A 25383-nucleotide genomic window follows, 5' to 3' on the forward strand; every position below is an offset into this window, starting at 1 on the left:
ACAAGAAACTGTCAGAAGAAATCACAGAAGACCTAAAGAAATAGAAGGGCATGCCGTGTTCATGGATTGGAAGGCTAAATATAATTAAGATGTCAATTCTACCAAAATTGATTTACAGATTCAATGCAATACCAATTAAAATCTCCAAAACTCACTTTTCAGAAATAGAAAAACCAATAACCAAATTTATCTGGAGAGGCAGGATGCCCCAAATAGCTAAAAATATCCTGAGAAAGAAAAATGAAGTTGGAGGCTTCACACTACATGACTTGAAAGCATATTACGAAGCTACAGTGGTCAAAACAGCATGGCACTGGCATAAAGACAGATATACTGACCAATGGAATAGAATAGAGTGCTCAGATATAGACCTTCTCATCTATGGATAAGGCAGTCAAGCCAACTTACCTGGGTCATACAGTCTCTTCAATAAATGATGCCTAAAGAACTGCATATCCAAATGCAAAAGAATGAGAGAGGATCCATATCTCACACTCCATACAAGAATTGACTCAAAATGGATCAAAGACCTAAACATTAGATCTAAGACCATAAAACTGTAAGAAGAAAATGCAGGGAAATATCTCATCAATCATATAATAGGAGGCGGTTTCCTAGGCCTTACACCCAAAGCACAAGCATTGAAGAAAAAGAGAAAGAAATGGGAACTCCTCAAAATTAAACACTTTTGTGCATCAAAGATCTTCGTCAAGAAAGTAAAAGAGACAGCCTACACAATGGGAGATAATATTTGGAAATGATATGTCAGATAAAGGTCTTCGTCAAGAAAGTAAAAGAGACAGCCTACACAATGGGAGACAATATTTGGAAATGATATGTCAGATAAAGGTCTAGTATCCAGAATATATAAAGAGATTGTTGGACTCAACAACAAAAAGACAGACAACCCAATTAAAAATGGGCAAAAGACAAGAACAAACACTTCTCAGAAGAGGATATACAAATGGCCAAAAGGCACATGAAAAGATGCTCAACTTCCCTGGCTATTATGGAAATACAAATCAAAACCACAATGAAATATTATCTCACAGCCACCACAATGGCCATTATGAATAAAACAGAAAACGACAATTGCTGGAGAGGATGTGGAGAAACAGGCACACTTATCCACTGTTGGTGGGAATGTCAAATGGTACAATCACTGTGGAAGGCAGTGTGGTAGATCCTCAGGAAGCTAAGTATAAAACTGCCATATGATCCGGCAATACCATTGCTAGATATCTATTCAGAGGACATAAGGGCAAAAACACAAACAGACACTTGCACACCAATGTTTATAGCAGCATTATTTACAACTGCCAAGAGATGGAAACAGCCAAAATGTCCATCAACAGACAAATGGCTATTCAAGCTGTGGTATATATACACGATGAAATATTATGCAGCTGTAAGACAGAATAAAGTCATAAAGCATGTAACAACATGGATGGACCTTAAAGAAATTATGCCAGAAACAAAAGGAAAAATACTGTATGGTCTCACTGATATGAAATGACATTAGCGAATGAACTGGGAGAATTTCAGTTGGTAACAGAGACCATTAGGAGATAGAAATAGGGTAGATATTTGGTAATTGGAGCTGAAGGAATACAGATCATGCAACAGGACTGATTATAAAAATTCAGAAATGCATAGCATAATACTATCTAACTGTAATACAATAATGTTAGAACACTGAATAAAGCTGAATGTGAGAATGACAGAGAGAGGAGGCCTGGGGGCACAAATGAAATCATAAGGAAAGATAGACAATAAAGACTGAGATGGTATGATAGAGGAATGCTTAGCGTGTATAATGATAGTGACTAAATGTGCAAATTTAAAAATGTTTCTGCATGAGGAAGAACAAAGGAATGTCAATAATGCAGGGTATGAAAATAGATGGTAGCATTTTAAAACTTTAACGTATGTGTGAGACAAGCAAAAAATGTTTGTTACAAAACTTATGTTTCGACTAGTGCATTTCCTAATATAACTTATGTGGACAGCTTAATCGAATACCATAGTACTTGGAACCTTGAGTAGGGCATGAGATTTTGTAGGTTTGTCCAAAGTGATGCCCAGATAAATCCCAAAGCAATGTGAACAACGAATAGGAAAGTATTTGCAGAGTCCCATGGGTGAATGGTGAGAAAGGCAGAAAATCCAACTTCCCCAAGTGGAGAATTCTTGATATTCTCATTAGCAGTGGGGACAGCCAAAGCAATAGGCTGAGCCTCCAATCTTGGTGTGTGTTCATATGAAACTTAATCTTGCAAAGGACAGGCTAAGCCTACTTAAAATTAGGCCTAAGAGTCACCCCCAAGAGAACCTCTTCTGTTGTTCAAATGTGGCCTCTCAGCCGACACACCAAGCAAATTCAGTGCCCTTCCCCTCTCCACGTGGGACATGACTCCCAGGGGTGTGGACCTTCCTGGCAATGTGGGACAGAACTTCTAGAACGAGCTGGAACTCAGCATCAATGGATTGAGAAAATCTTCTTGACCAAACGGGGAAGAACAAAATGAGACAAAATAAAGTGTCAATGGCTGAGAGATTCCAAACAGTCGAGAGGGTATCCTGGAGGTTATGCTTACACATTAAATAGATATCACCTGTTTAGTTAAGGTGTAATGGAGAGGTTGGAGGGAACTGCCTGAAAATGTGGACCTGTGCTCCAGTGGCCATGTCTCTTGAAGATAAATGTATGATGATGTGGTTTTCGCAGTGTGAATGTGTGGTTGTGAGAGCCTTGTGTCTGATGCGCCTTTTGTCTACCTTATCAACAGACAAGTAAAACATATGGATTAAAAATAAATAAATAATAGGAGTAACAAATGTTAAAATTCAGTAGATTGAAATGCTGGTGACCGGTGAAGGGGAGGGGTAAGGGGTATGGTATGTACGATTTTTTTTCTGTTTTCTTTTTATTGCTTTTTCTGAATTGATGCAGATGTTCTAAGAAATGATCACGATGATGAATATATAACTATGTGATGACAGTGTGAGTTATTGATTAGATAACAAGAATGGAATGATCATATGATAAGAATGTTTGTGCTTGTATGTGGTTATGTATCATAAATAAATTTTTAAAAAAATTAAAAAACAATGAGACACACCACAGCACACCCACTAAACCAAAAGATCTATTAATACCCAAGTGTTGGGGAGAACCTGGTATTCTAGTTTGTTAGTTTGGTTCAAGAAGGCTGATGAACTTCAGGGTCTCTCTCTCAAATGAGAAGGCATACGGCGAACATAGTCAGGGCTTCTCCCTCAGCTGGGAGGGCACATGGTGAACACGGCATCATCTGCTAGCTTTCTCTCCTGGCTCCATTTCATGAAGCTCCCAGTTCTCCTTCTTCATCTCCAAAGGTCGTTGGCTGGTGGACTCTGCTTTGTGGTGCTGCAGCATTCTCTGCTCTCTCTGAATCTCCCTCATTCTCCAAAACGTTTCCTCTTTTATAGGATTTCAATAAACTAATCAAGACCAACTTGAATGGGTGGAGACATGTCTCCCCTAATCCATCTTAACAACCACTCTTGATTGAGTCACGTCTCCAGGGAGATGATGTAACTAGAGTTTCAAACATACAGTTCTGGAATAGGGATTGGAAGCAGCAGCTGCCTTTACAAAATGGGATTAGGATTATAACATGGCTTTTCTAGGGTACAATCAAACTGGCACACCTAGAGGACTGGGATCCTCATACATTGCTGATGGGAACACAGAATAGGTACAGTCAATGTTAGAAAACAGTTTGGCAGTTTCTTAGAAAGTTAAACACATACTCACCATACAACCCAGCAATTTTACTCCTAGGTACCTCCCCAAGAAAAATGAAGATTTGTCCACACAAAGACTTGCATATGGACAAAGAGAATTATTCATAACAGCCCAAAACTGGAAACAATCTAAATGTCCATCAACTGGCGAATGGATAAAGAAAATGGAATGGAATAGAATTCCAATGGAATATTATTTAGAATTTAAAAAGTGAACTATTAACGTGTGTTGTAATGCAGATGAACCTCCAAAACATTACCAAAAACTACATGCTATATGATTCCTTTATATGAAATGCTCAAAAATAGCAACTCTATCAAGTCAGGAAGTAGAACAGAGGTTGCCTAGGGCTTGTTGTAAGTGTAGGGACTGGCTGAAAAAAAACTTTCTGAGGTGTTGGAAATGTTCTAAAATTTGATTGGACAAAATTCAATATTCATGGCGTTTTAAAAAAAACCTCTCAGGAAACTAAGAATAGAGGAGAACTTCCCTAACTTGATAAAGAGTATCTTTATCATACATTATACTAAATAACACCATACACAATAGATAAAGATGGAATTCTTTCACTGAGATCAGAAACAAGGTAAAGAGGTCTGCTCTCACCAGTCTTATCCACCATAGTACTCTAAGTTCCAGCCAATGCTCTAAGGCAAGAAAAAGAAATAAAAGGTATGCATATTAGAAAGAAGAACTATAACTGGCCCTGTTTCACATGACATGATTGTTTATGTAGAAAATTTCAAATAATCTACCAAAAAAAAAGTCCTAGAACTAATAAACGAGCTCAGCAACATCACAGGATACAAGATAAACACAAAAATCAATTGTACATCTATTTCCATTTACAACTGTTTCAAAGAAAACAATACTTCACTGGAAATCTAATACAACATGTATAAGATATGTACGCTGAAAATTACAAATTGATGATGAAAAAAATTAGACAAGACCTAGCTAAATGGAAAGACATACCATGTTTATGGATTGAAAGACATAACATAGTAAACATATTTTTGAAAACTGATATGCATGTTTAAGGCAATTATTATCAAAATAACAGCAAGGTTTTTGTAGATGTATGCAGGCTCATTCTAAAATTTACATAGAAAAGCGAAGACCCTAAAATAGCTAAGACAATTTTGAAAAAGAATTAAATGAGAAGAATCACTTTCCAAAGTTTCCCATCTAGATAGTATGGTATTGGTAGAGGGACAGATCAATGGAATAGAGCACCTAGAATAGACTCAAATGTACCCAGATGACTTTTTTTCAAGTATTCAGAAAATGAATTTTAAAAAATTTTTTAATTATTTAATATTTTTATTGAGAAATCTTCACATACATATAGTCCATACATGGTGTATAATCAGTGGCTCACAATGCCATCACACAGTTGTGTATTCACCACCATAACCATTTTTAGAACATTTGCACCACTCCAAAAAAAGAAATAAAAAAACCTCATACATCCCACACCCCTTGCCCCTCCCTCTCACTGACCAATAATAGCCCATATGACTTTTGCAAAGATGTAAAAACAATTCAATAGAAGGACGGCCTTTTCAACAAATGGTGCTGGAGTAATAAGACAATTATTACCCCCCCCCCTCAAAAAAAGGTGAACTTTAAGTCTCACACCTTATAGCAAATTTAGTTCAAAACAGATCATGGACTTAAACGTAAAATGTAAAATTAGAAAACTTCTGGAAAAAAGAAAAAAATTTTTCGGGACCAACAGTTGGATGAAAAGTTCTCAGATGACACCAAAACCACGAGCCTTAAAAGGAAAAATTGATAGAGGCGAGCGCTGCGGGGAGTGCCCGGAGGTCACAGGCCCGGCCCGCGACGCTCCCCGCCCGGCCCGTGCCCGTTACCTGCCAGCAGCGGTAGCAGGCCCGAGCCCAGTCCCCGAGGCGCGACTCCGGGTGGCAGCGCCTCTACCCCGGGCCGCGGACCCCCTGCGGGTGCCGGAGACAGGAACGCCGAGCAGCCCCGGCGCCGCAGCCCCGCCGCCCGCAGGAGGCCCGGACCCAGAGGCCGGCTCAGCGCGCGGTACATACTCCCGCCGCGTCCTCTGCGCACTGCAGGCCCGGCCCAACTCCCCGACTCCCCGACGCCGCGCCCCCAGCGCCCCCAGCACCCAGAGCACGCCAGATAGGTCGCGTGCGCGATGACGTATGTGGCGCCCCCGCTTCGCCCCACCCCGCGGCGGACGTCCCGGCCGTGGCGGCCGCTGGACGCCTGAGGAGCGCGTAAAGGCTGTCTGTGGTGCCATGGCCGTGCTGTCGGGCGTCGCGGAGGAGCTCCTGAGAGAGATGGCCGCGGCGGTGCGGGAGAGCACGCGAAATTTGTATGTCTATGGTCATTGGTTTAACATGGCTAACTTTTTTCCATTCCACTTTTGCAGTTCCTGATGAGCATCTATTATCGCTAAAGTTTGTCTTTGGCTCCTCAGCCATCCAGGCCTTGGATGGACCTCGCTGACCGGCAGTCTATCACCTTAATCTCCTCTCCCAGTGGGAGGTGCCTCTACCAGGTACTTGGAAGTTCTGATAAAACATACACATGCTTGGCCTCTTGCCACTATTGTTCATGTCCTGCTTTTGCCTTCTCAGTGCTGCGGAAGAGTGAAAACCTACTGTGCAAGCATCTCTTGGCAGTTTATCTTAGTCAGGTTATGGGGACCTGCCAGAAGCTGAGCATCTCTGACAAGCAATTGACTGAAACATTACTGACTGAGGAGGAACAAGAAGCATAAAGATACAGATTAAGCATCCCTGTTGGTCAAAATAGAAGTCCCATCCAGAAACACATTTTAAGCTGTTCCACGTTCACATGGAAGAGATGTGAAGTGGCTCTTCCAGGGGCTCCTGCAGGAAGGGTGGGACGCAGGATGTGTGTATGGTTACAAGCTTTGTACACGTCTCATGGACAATCCGAAACAGCCTCTGAACCCTTTGTATAATGAATTTCCCTGGATGGAATCAAGGATTTTAGACTCAAAACCTAATACCGCGTTATGTCCACAATTAGTGAAATGCTTAAGTGATTGAAATACAAGTAATTTTAAAAGTTGGAACAGTAGGCAAAAGTAGATAGGTAAACCAATGAAGTATAAGTTCTTTTCCTTCGGTTAGAAGATTACTCTGCAGCAGTAAAATACAGAGCAGAAACACGTGGCTAAATGGAAAAAATATGAAAATGGTCAGCAAGCTTCATGTGGTGTTGGTGCAGAAACAACACTTAAGTAAGGCAGTTTTATTAGGTAGTAACGCAAAGAAGGGAGATGCTAGTTCTGCCCTGAGCTTTGTAACAGGTCAGATGATGAGAGGATCTTGGACTCATGTCCTGGACGGGAGCTAAAGATACAGCTAACAATTTTCAGTCTCAAGAAGAAAGGGCAAAAAGATACCAGGAGGATTGTTTCAAGGGAGAGAAATGGGACCTAATTGGACCCAAAGGAGGGTCCTTGTTCTAAATGGGAGACAGATTCAGCATAAGACAAGAATTTCTTACTAGGTAAAGCCAGAATGGGATCCTAGAAGGACAGAAAATTCCTTTCTCTGGAGGGGTTCACAGGCCTTCAGTGTTCTTGCAGGGATACTAACTAAGGGAACTGAAATAGTGGACAAGCAAACAAAATAAATGTCTTTGTAGTCTAGGAACCCACAACCTCTGCACCCCTAGTGAAGGAATGCTATGCCCAAAGCTCAGGGCTACAGGTGTCATGGTGTTCTGTGGTCAGCAGAGCCTTTTGTTACACCAAAGTGTGGCAAATAAAACCTACCAAGACTTTTCTAATACTTGGAAACTTAGGCTGGGTATACACTTATTTTCTTAGGCAGCTGTCAGGGTAAAGGCTAGAGGGTAGATGTAGCTCAGTATGATGAGCCAATGCAACACCCTAAGCTTGTTTTTGAAAAGTTTTCTTTTTATTTCACCTTATATATGCAAACAGTTATATTATTTTACTTAGTAAAATTTTTACTTTGGGTTCTAAACAACTTGGTCAAACGTGGGGGAAAAAAAAAACAACTACCTAGCTGTAGAAGGGAAAAACAGAATCTAGCAGAAGGAAGTATCCTATTTCTCCAGCTTCTTCATCTAGAGTAAGTTTCCTGTATATGGAAAAGAAGGGAACTCAAAATTGTTATCTGATAATATTCTACTTTAAGAATGTATGAGAATATCATTTCTCTAAATTAACAGCAATTTCTTGATTGAAGAATTATACTTTTAATTTTCCTGGTAGCCTTCCTAGGAACAAGTATACATGTTTAGTATATCCAACTCATTTTTCCATTGCCTGTAAGTTAAAGATATTTTCATTATCATAGTTCACAATGTTTCACAGTAAAATGGCTTCAGTCATTTCCTATGATAAGAAGCAGATTCTTAACAAACAAAACCCTGCCTTTCAGAATCCACTGAAACTATCAGCATTATCCACATAGTAAGAGCAGCCAAGTAGAACCATAAATGCCACAAAAATAAATTTGTCAACCCTTGGAGCCTGCGAATTACATGTACATATTAGCTAGGTAGGGAAGCACGCAGAGAAAGCAGCCCATATGCCCATAACAATGAGAATCAGCCACTAAAAAAAAAAAAAAAAAGGAAAAATTGATAAAAACTTCTGCTCTGTGAAAAACCTTTTAAAGAGGATGGAAAGACAAGCTATAGACTGGGAGAAAAGACCTGCAAGCCACAAATAAAAGAAAGGACTTGTATACAGAATACATTACGAGCTCTCAAAACTTTACAGTAAAAAAAAAAAAAAACCCACTTAGAAAATACATTAAAAACAAACAAACAAACAAACAAAACCATAAGCAGACATCTCACTGAAGAGTATAAAGAGATGGCACATAAACATAATTAGCCATTAAAGAAATGCAAATGAAAACTAGAACAAGAACTCACCACACACCTATCAGAATGGCTGTAACAGTTACAAACACCAAACGCTAGTGAGGATGTGATTCAGGCCCATGTACTGCTGGGGGAATGTCAAATGGGACAGCACCCTGGGAGGCACTTTGACAGTTCCTTATAACTAAACTTAACATACAACCCAGTAAGTGCATCCTTGGGCACTTATCCCAAAGAAATCAAAACTTACACTCAGACAAAAACCTGCACCTGAACAGTCATATTCCCAAACACCCAAACGTCCTTCAGTGGGTGAATGGTAAAAGAAACTGTGCCCCATCCATACCATGGAACACCATGTGGCAATAAAAAAGAACAAACTATTCACACATGGAACAAGTTGGATGTCTGCATGAAAAAAAACCTATCTCAGAAGGTCATAAACTGTGTGATTTCACTTACATGGCATTCTCGAAATAGTAATAATAGAGATAGAGAACAGATTAGTGGTTGCCAGAGGAGAGGTTGGCTAGATAGGGGTGGCAGTACGTGTGCGCGAATGAATGCATGCAAGATGGGTGAATGACAAATGCTGTAACCAAGAAGTTAAGACTTTATAAAGATTATAACTGATATTGTGAGCCATTGATTGTACACCATCTATGAAATGTTTGTATGTCAAGAATGTTTGTAAGTGAACTCTTACAATAAAAATATTAAAATCGGGAAAAAATATTACAATTACTGAATCATCATACAGATATCGCTTTTCACTTTCTGGTATACTAGAATAGCCCATAAGGAAATACTTGAAATTCCTGAACTGTAACCCAGCTGCTTTGATCTTTGATAATGACTGTGTATCTATAAAGCCTTTATCTTGCAATTGTCAAAACCTCATTTTTACCTCTTTACCTGGTGTTTCAAATTTATAGTCTTATGATCAATACAGACATTCCCCAGTGTTTACTGATGAAAGCCCTTGATTCAGCCCAGAACTAACCCACCCCAATTCCAAAGCTATATTGATACCCAAAGCTGTATCTAACCAAAACTGGCCCACCTGAAATGCACAGTAGCTTAAACTTTAACACATAAGTGATCTGTATTTCATGATGATACTAAAAAGAACAATCATCATCATATCAAGGACAGCATTTCCTTACAGAAGTTCTGTGACTAAGCTTGCTGCAATCAATCCGTGCATGCTCAATAATAAGATTATCCCTAACCTCGTTATCTCAAGCCACTGTGCTCATTATCCTAAAACTCGCCCATCTTTTTTATCAGTATATTTCTGTGTGAAACCACTGCATCTCAGTCTTTCCAATAGAATAATTTTCTCCTTGAAAGAAATGCCCATTCTACCATTTACGAAACTTTTTAGTATTTTTTAAAGAAATCTTCACACACACACATTCCATACATAGTGTGCAATCAAGGCACACAATATTATCATATAGTTGTGCGTTCATCACCATGATCATTTGTAGAACGTTTGCATCACTCCAGAAAGCGAAATTTAAAAAAATGAAAAAACTCACTACATCCTATACCCCATACCACTCCCTCTCAATGAGCACTAGTATCTCAATCTTCCTAATTTCTCACCCTTTATCCCCCCTTATTATTTTTTATTCTTATTTTTTATTAATCAGTCCACACCTCAGATAAAAGGAGCATCAGACACAAGTTTTTCACAATCACATGGTCACATTATAAAAGCTTTATCATTATACAATCGTCTTCAAGAATCAAGGCTACTTGAACACAGCTCAACAGTTTCAGGTACTTCCCTCCAGCCACTCCAATACCCCATAAATTAAAAAGGGATATCTAAATTATGCATAAGAATAACCTCCAGGATAATCTCTTGATTCTGTTTGAAATCTCTCAGCCATTGAGACTTTATCTCATTTCTCTCTTCCCCTTTTTGATCAAGTAGGCTTTCTCAATACAATGATGCTGGGTCCTGGCTCATCCAGGAGGTTTATCCCATGTTGTCCAGGAAATTTACACTTCTGGGAGTCATATTCCACATAGGCAGGAGAGCAGTGAGTTCATATGCTGAATAGGCTTAGAGAGAGAAGCTACATTTCAGCAACAACAGAGGATCTCTGGGGGTGAATCTCAGGCATGATTATAAGTAGGCTTAGCCTATCCTTTGCAGGAATGAGTTTCATAGGGAAGAACCCCAAGACTGAAGACTGGGCCTATTGAGCTAGCTATCTCCACTCCTTGCAAGAATATTAGGAATTCCCCAAATGAGGAAGATGAATATTTGCTCCTTTCTCCCCAGTCCCCCAGGGAGACTTTAAGAATACTTTTTTATTCTCTGTTCAAATTACTCTAGGATATACTGGAGCATCACACAAACCTGGACAAACCACCAAGATATCATGCCCTATTCAAGATGCGATGTACTTATGGTATTCAACTAAACTGATCATACAAGTTAAATTAGGTAATGTGCTATCCAAAATATAAATAGAAAAACAGCAGAAATCCAGAGATTAAAAACTCTGTTGACCAAACAAAAAACATACTAGAGGCACACAATACCAGATCTGAAGAGACAGAAGAAAGAATAACTGATATAGAGAACAGGATAATTGATTTGAAGACTCAAAATAGCAAAGGTCAAAAAAGATGGAAAAAATTGAATGGGAACTCAAGGAAATGAAAGACAAAATGAAGCGCACACTCCTCCTGCTCCAGCGGCTCTCCAACCACCACCGTGCCCTCTTCCGCCTTCACTGTCTCCTCCACCACCGTCCTCGACAGCCTTGCCACCCTCACCTTTCCTCCTCCAGAACAGCTACTGGGGGAGTGGAGATGATACAGAGCAGCTCCCGGAGCCATGACGGAGATCAAACGGACGGCGTACCCCATCCTGAAATGGCTGACTGTCTGGGAGAACCAGCTCCGGTGAGATCGCCGAGGGGCGCGGGTTTTCCTGGGCGGGATGGCAAGCGGCCGGAGTCCCTCCCTTCCTCCTTCCCAGGCCAGCTGGCAGAATTGGGCAGGCGGTCACCTTGGGCCGCGGCAGCTGGCGCCCCCATCACGCGAGGCCCCCAGGACCAACTGAGAGAGTTGGGTCGGAAATCCCCAGACCGTGGAGAACGGTGACCGGGGGGGTCCCTTCCAAACACGTGACTCCCCAGTTCGGCTGGGAACAGTGCACTCTCCCGGGTTGCGGCGGCTGGCGCCCTCCCGCCACGCTTGGCGCCCCGGGCCAACTAGGAAATTTGGTCGGGCGCTCTCCCGGGCTGCGGCAGCCGGTGACCCTCCCCGTGTTCGGACCCCAGGCCGGCTGGCACTCTCCCAAGCCGCTTCGGCTGGCAAACCTCCCCCACGGCGAGAGTTTTCCAAAGTTAAAGGACCCACAGCACCTTTTACTGGTGGAACCCGAAGACAAAGGTGTGCCACGAGCGCCACCTACTGGACAGGATAAGAAAAACAGATCCCAGAGATTTCACAGAAAAAATTTCAACCTGTTGCATCCAACACCCAGGGAAATCTGACTAAATGCCCAGACGCCAGCAGAAGATAACGGATGATGCTCAGAATACTGAAAATATGGCCCAGTCAAAGGAACAAACCAATAGTTCAAATGAGATACAGGAGCTGAAACAACTACTGCTGAATATACGAACAGAGATGGAAAACCTCTTCAAAAATGAAATCGATAAATTGAGGGAGGACATGAAGAAGACATGGGCTGAACAAAAAGAAGAAATAGAAAAACCGAAAAAACAAATCACAGAGCTATGGAAGTGAAGGACAAAGTAGAAAAGATGGAAAAAACAATGGATACCTACAATGACAGATTTAAAGAGACAGAAGATAGAATTAGTGATTTGGAGGATGGAACATCTGAATTCCAAAAAGAAACAGAAACTATCCGGAAAAGAATGGAAAAATTTGAACAGGGTATCAGGGAACTCAAGGACAATATGAACCGCACAAATATACGTGTTGTGGGTGTCCCAGAAGGAGAAGAGAAGGGAAAAGGAGGAGAAAAACTAATGGAAGAAATTATCACTGAAAATTTCCCAACTCTTATGAAATACCTAAAATTACAGATCCAAAAACTGCAGTGCACCCCAAAGAGATTAGACCCAAATAGGTGTTCTCCAAGACACTTACTAGTTAGAATGTCAGAGGTCAAAGAGAAAGAGAGGATCTTGAAAGCAGCAAGAGAAAAACAATCCATCACATACAAGGGAAACCCAATAAGATTTTGTGTAGATTTCTCAGCAGAAACCATGGAAGCTAGAAGACAGTGGGATGATATAGTTAAATTATTAAAAGAGAAAAACTGCCAACCAAGACTCCTATATCCAGCAAAATTGTCCTTCAAAAATGAGGGAGAAATTAAAACATTCTCAGACAAAAAATCACTGAGAGAATTTGTGGCCAAGAGAACAGCTCTGCAAGAAATACTAAAGGAAGCACTAGAGTCAGATATGAAAAGACAGAAGAGAGAGGTATAGAGAAGAGTATAGAAAGAAGGAAAGTCAGATATGATATATATAATACAAAAGACAAAATGGAAGAGGAAAATATTATTAAAACAGTAATAACACTAAATGTTAATGGACTGAATTCCCCAATCAAAAGACATAGAATGGCAGAAAGGATTAAAAAACAGGATCCTTCTATATGCTGTCTACAGGAAACACATCTTAGACCCAAAGATAAACATAGGCTGAAAGTGAAAGGTTGGGAAAAGATATTTCATGCAAATAACAACCAGAAAAGAGCAGGAGTGGCTATACTAATATCCAACAAATTAGACTTCAAATGTAAAACAGTTAAAAGAGACAAAGACGGACACTATATACTAATAAAGGAACAATTAAACAAGAAGACATAACAATCATAAATATTTACGCACTGAACCAGAATGCCCCAAAATACATGAGGAATACACTGCAAACACCGAAAAGGGAAATAGACACATATACCATAATAGTTGGAGACTTCAGTTCACCACTCTCATCAATGGACAGAACATCTAGACAGAGGATCAATTAAGAAATGGAGAATCTGAATATTACTATAAATGAGCTAGAATTAACAGACATTTATAGGACATTACATCCCACAACAGCAGGATACACCTTTTTCTCAAGTGTTCATGGGTCATTCCCAAAGATAGACCATATGCCGGGTAACAAAGCAAGTCTTAACAAATTTAAAAAGACTGAAATCATACACAACACTTTCTCGGATCATAAAGGAATGAAGTTGGAAATCAATAATAGGCGGAGTGGAAGAAAATTCACAAATACGTGGAGGCTCAACAACACACTCTTAAACAACAAGTGGGTCAAAGAAGAAATTGCAAGAGAAATTAGTAAATACCTAGAGGTGAACGAAAATGAAAACACAACATATCAAAACTTATGGGACGCAGCAAAGGCAGCGCTAAGAGGGAAATTTATTGCCCTAAATGCCTATATCAGAAAAGTAGAAAAGGCAAAAATGCACGAATTAACTGTCCACTTGGAAGAACTGGAGAAAGAACAGCAAACTAATCCCAAAGCAAGTAAAAGGAAAGAAATAACAAAGATTAGAGCAGAAATAAATGAAATTGAAAACATGAAAACAATAGAGAAAATCAATAAGACCAGAAGTTGGGTCTATGAGAAAATCAATAAGATTGATGGGCCCTTAGCAAGATTGACAAAAAGAAGAAGAGAGAAGATGCAAATAAATAAGATCAGAAATGGAAGAGGAGACATAACTACTGACCTCACAGAAATAAAGCAGGTAATAACAGGATATTATGAACAACTTTACGCTAATAAATACAACAATTTAGATGAAATGGACGGGTTTCTGGAAAGACATGAACAACCAACTTTGACTCAAGAAGAAATAGATGACCTCAACAAACCAATCACAAGTAAAGAAATTGAATTAGTCATTCAAAAGCTTCCTAAAAAGAAAAGTCCAGGACCAGACGGCTTCACATGTGAATTCTATCAAACATTCCAGAAAGAATTAGTACCAATTCTCTTCAAACTCTTCAAAAAAATCGAAGTGGAGGGAAAACTACCTAATTCATTCTATGAAGTCAACATCACCCTCATAACAAAACCAGGCAAGGATATTACAAAAAAAGAAAACTACAGACCAATCTCTCTAATGAATATAGATGCAAAAATCCTCAATAAAATTCTAGCAAATCGTATCCAACAACACATTAAAAGAATTATACATCATGACCAAGTAGGATTCATCCCAGGTATGCAAGGATGGTTCAACATAAGAAAATCAATTAATGTAATACACCATATCAACAAATCAAAGCAGAAAAATCACATGATCATCTCAATTGATGCAGAGAAGGCATTTGACAAGATTCAACATCCTTTCCTGCTGAAAACACTTCAAAAGATAGGAATACAAGGGAACTTCCTTAAAATGATAGAGGGAATATATGAAAAACCCACAGCTAATATCATCCTCAATGGGGAAAAATTGAAAACTTTCCCCCTAAGATCAGGAACAAGACAAGGATGTCCACTATCACCACTATTATTCAACATTGTGTTGGAGGTTCTAGCCAGAGCAATTAGACAAGAAAAAGAAATACAAGGCATCAAAATTGGAAAGGAAGAAGTAAAACTATCACTGTTTGCAGACGATATGATACTATATGTGGAAAACCCGGAAAAATCCACAACAAAACTACTAGAGCTAATAAATGAGTACAGCAAAGTAGCAGGTTACAAGATCAACATTCAAAAATCTGTAGCATTTCTATACACTAGTAATGAACAAGCTGAGGGGGAAATCAAGAAACGAATCCCATTTACAATTGCAACTAAAAGAATAAAATACCTAGGAATAAATTTAACTAAAGAGACAAAAAAATCTATATAAAGAAAACTACAAAAAACTGTTAAAAGAAATCACAGAAGACCTAAATAGATGGAAGGGCATACCGTGCTCATGGATTGGAAGACTAAATATAGTTAAGATGTCAATCCTACCTAAATTGATCTACAGATTCAATGCAATACCAATCAAAATCCCAACAACTTATTTTTCAGAAATAGAAAAAACAATAAGCAAATTTATCTGGAAGGGCAGGGTGCCCCGAATTGCTAAAAACATCTTGAGGAAAAAAAACGAAGCTGGAAGTCTCGCGCTGCCGGACTTTAAGGCATATTATGAAGTCACAGTGGTCAAAACAGCATGGTAATGGCATAAAGATAGATATATCAACCAATGGAATCAAATAGAGTGCTCAGATATAGACCCTCTCATCTATGGACATTTGATCTTTGATAAGGCAGTCAAGCCAATTCACCTGGGACAGAACAGTCTCTTCAATAAATGGTGCCTAGAGAACTGGATATCCATATGCAAAAGAATGAAAGAAGACCCATATCTCACACCTTATACAAAAGTTAATTCAAAATGGATCAAAGATCTAAACATTAGGTCTAAGACCATAAAATAGTTAGAGGAAAATGTAGGGAGATATCTTATGAAACTTACAATGGGAGGTGGTTTTATGGACCTTACACCTAAAGCAGGAGCACTGAAGAAGGAAATAAATAAATGGGAGCTCCTCAAAATTAAACACTTTTGTGCATCAAAGAACTTCATCAAGAAAGTAGAAAGACAGCCTACACAATGGGAGATAATATTTGGAAATGACATATCAGATAAAGCTCTAGTATCCAGAATTTATAAAGAGATTGCTCAACTCAACAACAAAAAGACAGCCAACCCAATTACAAAATGGGAAAAAGACTTGAACAGACACCTACCAGAAGAGGAAATACAAATGGCCAAAAGGCACATGAAGAGATGCTCAATGTCCCTGGCCATTAGAGAAATGCAAATCAAAACCACAATGAGATATCATCTCACACCCACCAGAATGGCCATTATCAACAAAACAGAAAATGACAAGTGCTGGAGAGGATGCGGTGAAAGAGGCACACTTATCCACTGTTGGTGGGAATGTCAAATGGTGCAACCACTGTGGAAGGCAGTTTGGCGGTTCCTCAAAAAGCTGAATATAGAATTGCCATACGACCCAGCAATACCATTGCTGGGTATCTACTCAAAGGACTTAAGGGCAAAGACACAAACGGACATTTGCACACCAATGTTTATAGCAGCGTTATTTACAATTGCAAAGAGATGGAAACAGCCAAAATGTCCATCAACAGAAGAATGGCTAAACAAACTGTGGTATATACATACGATGGAATATTATGCAGCTTTAAGACAGGATAAACTTATGAAGCATGTAATAACATGGATGGACCTAGAGAACATTATGCTGAGTGAGTCCAGCCAAAAACTAAAGGACAAATACTGTATGGTCCCACTGATGTGAACGGACATTCGAGAATAAACTTGGAATATGTCATTGGTAACAGAGTCCAGCAGGAGTTAGAAACAGGGTACGATAATGGGTAATTGGAGCTGAAGAGATACAGACTGTGCAACAGGACTAGATACAAAAACTCAAAAATGGACAGCACAATAATACCTAATTGTAAAGTAATCATGTTAAAACACTGAATGAAGCTGCATCTGAGCTATAGGTTTTTATTTGTTTGTTTGTTTGTTTTTTTACTATTATTATTACTTTTATTTCTTTTCTCTATATTAACATTCTATATCTTTTTCTGTTTGCAGGTTCTTCTAAACCGATGCAAATGTACTAAGAAACGATAAAAAAAAAAATGAAGTGCACAAATATAAGAATCATTGGTGTCCCAGAAGGAGAAGAGAGGAGTACAGAGCTAGGAAGAGCAGTTGAGGATATAATGGGGGAAAACTTCCCAATCCTCATAAGGGACATAAATATACAAGTCACAGAAACCCAAAGAACTCCAAAGAGAACAAATCCAAATAGACCCTCCCCAAGGCACACCATGATCAGTCTGTCAAATGATGAAGAGAAGCAGAAAATTCAGAGAGCAGAAAGCGAACAATCTACTACATACAAGGGAAATCAAATAAGACTGAGTTCACACTACTCAACTAGAACTCTGGAGGTGAGAAGGCAGTGGTATGATGTATTCATATCCAGAAAGAGAAAGAGTTACAGCCAAGAATTCTGTACCCAGCCAAACTGTCCTTCAAAACTGAGAGAGAGGGTGGGCCACGGTGGCTCAGCAGGCAAGAATGCTTGCCTGCCATGCCAGAGGACCCGGGTTTGATTCCTGGTGCCTGCCCATGTTAAAAAAAAAAAAAAAATTGAGAAAGAGATTAAGGCTTTCACAGACAAAGAAATTCCGAAAGAATTTGTCAACAAGAGACCAGCCCTACAAGAAATACTAAATGGAATTCTGCCAGCTGAAAAAAAAAAGACAGGAGAGGGAAGTCTGGAGGAGGGCACAGAATTGAAGAGTACCACTAAGGGTAATTTAAAGAACACAAAGAGAAAGAGGGAAAAGAATATACAGATATGACAAATAAAATAAAAAAGAAAAGATGGTGGATTCAAGAAAGGCATTTTCAGTAATAACTTTGAATGTTAATGGACTAAACTTACCAATTAAAAGATACAGGTTGGCACAATGGATTAAGAAACAATTCAGCTATATGCTGCTTACAAGAGACTCATCTTAGACACAATGATACAAATAAATTGAAAGTGAAAGGATGGAAAAAGATTTTCCACACAAGTTGTAATCAAAAGAAAGTAGGAGTAGGTATACTAATATAAGACAAAATAGGCTTTAAATATAAAAACATCATAAGAGACAAAGAAGAACACTATATATTAATTGAGTCAATTCACCAAGAATATATAACAATCATAGATGCTTATGTTCCCAATCAAGGAGCTGCAAAGTACATGAGACAGACATTGGCAAAACTGAAGGCAGCATAGCTATTTCAACAATAATAGTAAGAGACTTCAATATACCACTCTCCTCTATAGACAGAACAACCAGACAGAAGATCAACAAGGAAACAGTAAAGTTAAATAACTTGATAAATGAATTAGACCTAACGAATCCATATAGGTCATTGCTCCCCAAAGTACAAGGATATACATTTTTCTCTAGTGCTCATGGAATATTCTCCAGGATAGACCTATCTGGGGCACAAAACTAGTCTTAATACATTTAAAAACACTGAAATTATTCAAAGCATTTTCTCTGATCACAATGGGATGAAGTTGGATCTCAATGACCATCAAAGAACGAGAACATTCACAAATATATGGAGATTAAATAACACTCTTAAACAACCAGTGGGTCAAAGAAGAAATTGGAAGAAAAATCAGTAGCTATCTGGAGATAAATGAAAATGAAAATAAAACTTACCAGAACTTATGGGATGCAGCAAAGGCTGTGCTGAGAGTTAAATTTATTGCCCTAAATGCCCTTATTAAAAGAGAAGAAAGAGCAAAAATTTAGGACTTAACAGAACACCTGGAAGCACTGGAGAAAGAACAGCAAACTAACCTCAAAGCAAACAGAGAAGAGAAATAACAAAGATTAAAGCAGAGATAAATGAATGGGAGAACAAAAGAACAATAGAAAGAATCAATTAAACCAAAAGTTGGTTCTTTGAGAAAATCAATAAAATTGATAGGCCACTAGCAAGACTAACAAAGAAAAAAAAGAGAGAGGATGTAAATAAACATCAGAAATGAGAAGGGGTGCATTACCACAGAACCTGAAAAAATACAAAATCATAAGAGGATATTATGAACAACTATATGTCAACAAACTAGACAATTTAGATGAAAACAGGCAAATTCCTGGAGACACACAAACAAGCTACAGTGACTCAGAAAGAAATAGAAAATCTCAATAAACCAATCGCAAGTAAAGAGAGTCAATCAGTCATCAAAAATCTTCCTACAAAGAAAAGCCCAGGGCCAGATGGCTTTACAGGGGAATTTTATCAAACATTCCAGAAAGAACGAACACCAATCCTGCTCAAACTTTTCCAAAAAATTGAGGAAAAAGGAACTCTACTTAACATTTTATGAAGCTAATAACATTTTAATAACAAAACCAGGTAAAGATGCTATAAGAAAAGGAAAACTATAGGCCAATCTCCCTAATGAATATAGATGCAAAAATTATCAATAAAATATTAGCAAATCAAATCCAACAACACATTAAAAAAACTATACACCATGACCAAGTGGGGTTTATACAAAGAATCCAAGGATGGTTCAATGCAAGAAAATCAACTAATGTAACAACAAATCAAAAGGGAAAAATCACACAATCATCTCGACTGATGCGTAAAAAGCATTCGATAAAATTCAGCACCTTTTTCTGATAAAAACACTCTAAAAGATAGGAATCAAAGGTAACAAACTCAATATGATAAAGTGAATATATGAAAAACCAATAGCAAGCATTGTACTCAATGAAGAGAGACTGAAAGACTTCCCCCTAAGATTAGGTACAAGACAAGGATGCCCAACATCACCATTATTATTCAACATTGTGCTAGAAGTTCTAGCTAGAGCACTCAGGCAGGACAAAGATATAAAAGGGATCCAAATTGGAAAGGAAGAAGTAAACTCTCATTATTTGTAGATGATATGATAGAGATCCTGAGAAACCTACAGCAAAGGTACTTGAGCTAATAAATTCAGTAAGGTGGCGGGATATAAAATTAATATGCAAAAATCAGTAACATTTCTATACACAAGCAATGACCTAGCTGAGGAGTAAGTTAAGGAAAAAAATTCATTCAAAATAGCAACGAAAAGAATCAAATACTTAGGAATGAACTAGGGATATAAAGGACTTGTACACAGAAAACTACATAACATTGCGAAAAGAAATTAAAGGAGATCTAAAGAGGTGGAAAGACATACCCTGCTCACGGATAGGAAGCGTAAATATAGTTAAAATGTCAATTCTCCCGAAACTGATCTACATATTCAACACAGTACCAATCAAAATTCCAACAACGTAATTTGAAGATTTGGAAAAGCTAACTACCAAATTCATTGGGAAGGGAAAGAGACCCCGAATAGTTAAAAGTTTCCTAAAAAAAAGAAGAACAAAGTGGCAGGATTAACACTCCCTGACTTTAAAATCTATTATAAAGCCACAGTGGTCAAAACAGCATGGTACTGGCATAAAAGCAGAAATACTGACCAATGGAATAGAATAGAGTGTTCAGATATAGACCCTCCTATCTATGGACAATTGATCTTTGATAAGGCAATCAAGCCAACGTACCTGGGACAGACAGTCTCTTCAATAAATGGTGCCTAAAGAACTGGATATCCAAATGCAAAAGAATGAGAGAGGATCCATATCTCACACCCTATACAAAAATTAACTCAAAATGGATCAAAAACCTAAACATTAGATCTAAGACCATGAAACTTTTAGAAGAAAATGTACAGAAATATCTTATAAATCTTATCACAGGAGGCAGTTTCCTAGACCTTACACATAAAGCATAGGCATTGAAGAAAGAAGGAAAGAAAGAAACAGGAACTTCTCAAAATTAAATACTTTTGTGCATCTAAGAAATTTGTCAAGAAAGTAAAAAGACAGCCTATACAATGGGAGACAATATTTGGAAATGATGTATCAGATAAAGGTCTAGTATCCAGAATATATAAAGAGATTATTCAACTCAACAACAAAATGACAGACAACCTAATTACAAAATGGGCAAAAGACTTGAATAGATACTTCTCAGAAGAGGAAATACAAATGGTCAAAAGGCACATGAAAAGATGCTCAATCTCCCTGGCTATTAGGGAAATGCAAATCAAAATCATAATGAGATACCATTTCACACCTACCAGAATGACCATTATCAATAAAACAGAAAACAAGCGCTGGAGAGGATGTGGAGAAAGAGGCACACTTATCCACTGTTAGTGGGAATGTCAAATGGTATAACGCTGTGGAAGGCAGTTTGGAGGTTCCTCAGGAAGCTAAGCATAGAACTGTCAAACGACTCAGCAATACTATTGCTAGGTATCTACTTAGAGAACATGAGGGCAAAGACACAAACAGACATTTGCACATCAATGATTATACCACCATTATTTAAAATCGTGAACAGATGGTAACAGCCAAAGTGTCCATCAACAGACGAGTGGCTAAACAAGTTGTGGTACATACAGATGATGGAATATTATGCAGCTGTAAGACAGAATAAAGTCATGAAATATGTAATAACATAGATGGGCCTTATGGACATTATGCTGACTGAGAATAGCCCAAAACAAAAGGAAAAATACTGAATGGTCTCACTGATACGAACTAAAATTGATTGAACTTGGAGAATTTCAGTTAAGAAACAGAGGCCATTGGGAGATAGAAACAGAGGCCATCGGGAGATAGAGAGTGGGTAATTGGAACTGAAGGGATACAGATTATGCAACGGGACTGATTGTAAAAATTCAGAAATGGATAGCACAATACTATCTATCTGTAATGCAATAATGTCAGAACACTGAATGAAGCTCAATGGGAGAATGATAGAGGGAGGAGGCCTGGGGGCACAAATGAAATTAGAAGGAAAGATAGACAATAAAGACTGAGATGGTATAATCTAGGAATGCATAGAGTATATAATGATAGTGACTAAATGTACAAATTCAAAAATGTTTTTCCATGAGGAAGAACAAAGGAATGTCAGGGGTATGGTATATATGAATTTTTCTCTGTTTTCTTTTCTTTTTCTGAATTAATACAAATATTCTAAGAAATGATCATGATGATGAATATCATAGCAGGGTGTTAAAAACAGATGGTAATTACTATTTTAAAACTTTAACGTATGTGTGAGACTAAAGCAAAAAAAAATGTTTATTTGGAATAAAATTTATATTTTGACTAGTGCATTTCCTAATCTAACTTATGTGGACAGCTTAATTGAACACTATAAGTACATGGAACCTTCAGTAGGGCATGAGATTTTGCAGGTTTGCTCAGTGTGATGTCCTGATAAATCCCAGAGGGATTTGAACAGTGAATAAAAAAGTATTTGCAAAGTCTCCTTGGAGGAATGGTGAGAATGGGGGAAATTTTAACCTTCCCAAGTGGAGAATTCTTGATATTCTCACAAGCAGTGGGGACAACCAAAGCAACAGGCTGAGCGCCAGACTTGGAGTTTGTTCATATGAAACTTAACCATTCAAAGGATAGGCTAAGCCTACTTAAAATTAGGCCTAACAGTCACCCCCAAGAGAACCTCTTTTGTTGCTCAGATACGACCTCTCTCTCTCAGCCAACACAACAAGCAAGCTCACTGCCCTCCCCCTCGCTACATGGGACATGACTCCCAGGAGTGTGGACCTTCCTGGCAACATGGGATAGAAATCCTAGGATGAACTAAGCTCAGCACCAAGGGATTGAGAAAACCTTCTCAACTGAAAGGGGGAAGAGAGAAATGAAACAAAATAAACTGTCAATGGCTGAGAGATTCCAAACAAAGTCAAGAGGTTATCCTGGAGGTTATTCTTATGCATTAAATAGGTATCACCTTTTTAGTTAAGGCATAACAGAGAGGCTAGAGGAAAGTGCCTGAAAATGTAGAGCTGTGTTCCAGTAGCCATGTTTCTTCAAGATGACTGTATAATGATATAGTTTTCGCAATGTGACCGTGTGATTGTGAAAACCTTGTGTCTGATGCTTCTTTTATCTATCTTATGGACAGATGAGTAAAACATATGGACTAAAAATAAATAAATTATAGGGGGAACAAATGTTAAAATAAACTTAGTAGATTGAAATGCTAGTGATTAATGAAAGGGAGGGGAAAGGGGTATGGTATATATGAATTTTTTTGTTTTCTTTTCTTTTCTGAATTAATACAAATGTTCTAAGAAATGATCATGATGACAAATATACAACTATGTGATGATATTGTGAATTACTGATTATATATGTAGACTGGAATGATCACATGGTAAGAATGTTTGTGTTTGTATGTTGCTACATTTAATAAATAAAATAAATTAAAAAAAAAAAAACACAACAGCATGATCCTGGCACAAAGACAGAAGTATTGACCAATGGATTCTAAACGAGAGTGCAGAAATAGACCACCAAACCTATGGTCAACTGTTTTTTGACAAGGCCCCCAAATCCTTTGAACTGGGACAAAATAGTCTTTTCAATAATTGGGCATGGAAGAACTGGATATCAATAGCCAAGAGAATGAAAGAGGACCGCTAGCTTACAGCCTACACAAAAATTGACTCAAAGTGGATCAAACACCTAAATATAAGAACTACCACCATAAAACTTCTAGAGGAGAGACAAGCTTCCCAGCCAAGGCGGCCGTCGCCACACTTTTGTGGGCGTCTTCGAGTCTCAGCTTCGAGTCCGCAGCTACGACTCTCGGATCAGAGGGCTATCCAAAGTCTGGGCTGGCAAGTCTGACTGCGACTCTTGGCTGCGGCGAGACCCCCGAGCAGCGCGTGATTTGCCGAGCAGCCGCAGCTGCGGCGGTCCAAGCTAATCCCTCCCTCCTTCCCGGGCCGGCTGAGAGTATCGGAGAAGCAAGTTTCCCAAGCCGAGGCAGGCGGCGCCCTTCTTCTGCGGGCGGCTTCGAGTCTCGGCTTTGAGTCCGCGGCTATGAATCTCAGATCAGAGGGCTATCCAAAGTCTGGGCTGGCTAGACTGACTGCGAGACTCGGCTGCGGTGAGACCCCCGAGCGGCGCGTGATTTCCCGATCAGCGGCAGCTGCAGTGGTCCGAGCTACTCCCTCCCTCCTTTCTGGGCCGGCTGAGAGTATTGGAGAAGCAAGTTTCCCAAGCCGAGGCAGGCGGCACCCCTCTTTTGCGGGCGGCTTCGAGTCTCTGCTTCGAGTCCGCGGATACGAGTCTCGGATAGGAGGGCTATCCAAGCCGCGGTAGCCCCCCCCCACGGGAGGCTTCCTGGTCCGGTGGGGAAACCTCCAGGCCCGCTGCGGCCCGCAACCAGCCACAGGGTCCCCACAAGCCGCGGCAGCTAACACCCCCACCACGCGCGGCCCCTGAACCAACGGAGAGAATTGGATCCGAAATCCCCAGGCCACGGAGATCAGTGACTGGGGGAGACCCATTCCAAACACTTGAGACAAACGTGTGCCACGTGTGCCACCTACTGGGCAAGATAAGAAAAACATATCCCAGAGATTTCACAGAAAAATCTTACAACCTTGCTGGGTCCAACACCAAGAGAAATCTGAATAAATGCCCAGACGCCAGCAGCAGAAGATAACTGTCCACGCTCAAAAGATTGAGAATATGGCTCAGTCAAAGGAACAAACCAATAGCTCAAATGAGACACAAGAGCTGAGACAACTAATGCTGCATATACGAACAGAAATGGAAAACCTCTTCAAAAATGAAATCGATAAATTGAGGGAGGACACGAAGAGGACATGGGCTGAACATAAAGAAGAAATAGAAAAACTGAAAAAACAAATCGCAGAACTTATGGAAGTGAAGGCTAAAGTAGCAAACATAGAAAAAATAATGGATAGCTACAATGATAGATTTAAAGAGACAGAAGATAGATTAGTGATTTGGAGGATGGAACATCTGAATTCCAAAAAGAAACAGAAACTATCTGGAACAGAATGGAAAAATTTGAACAGGGTATCAGGGAACTCAAGGACAATATGAACCGCACAAATATACGTGTTGTGGGTGTCCCAGAAAGAGAAGAGAAGGGAAAAGGAGGAGAAAAACTAATGGAAGAAATTATCACTGAAAATTTCCCAACTCTTATGA

At 39.2% G+C, this 25383-nt stretch overlaps 1 protein-coding gene and 1 pseudogene across 5 annotated transcripts in view; one reads left to right on the top strand and one right to left on the bottom strand.

Annotated features, from left to right (window-relative positions):
• HSF2BP (heat shock transcription factor 2 binding protein) overlaps positions 1–25383 on the bottom strand; it is a 245728-nt gene that overhangs the window by 171749 nt on the left and 48596 nt on the right. The window lies entirely within an intron of this gene.
• LOC143648702 (zinc finger SWIM domain-containing protein 7-like) lies at positions 6009–9642 on the top strand (annotated as a pseudogene).

Source organism: Tamandua tetradactyla, chromosome 10 (assembly GCF_023851605.1).
Source record: "Tamandua tetradactyla isolate mTamTet1 chromosome 10, mTamTet1.pri, whole genome shotgun sequence".
Lineage (NCBI taxonomy): Eukaryota > Metazoa > Chordata > Mammalia > Pilosa > Myrmecophagidae > Tamandua > Tamandua tetradactyla.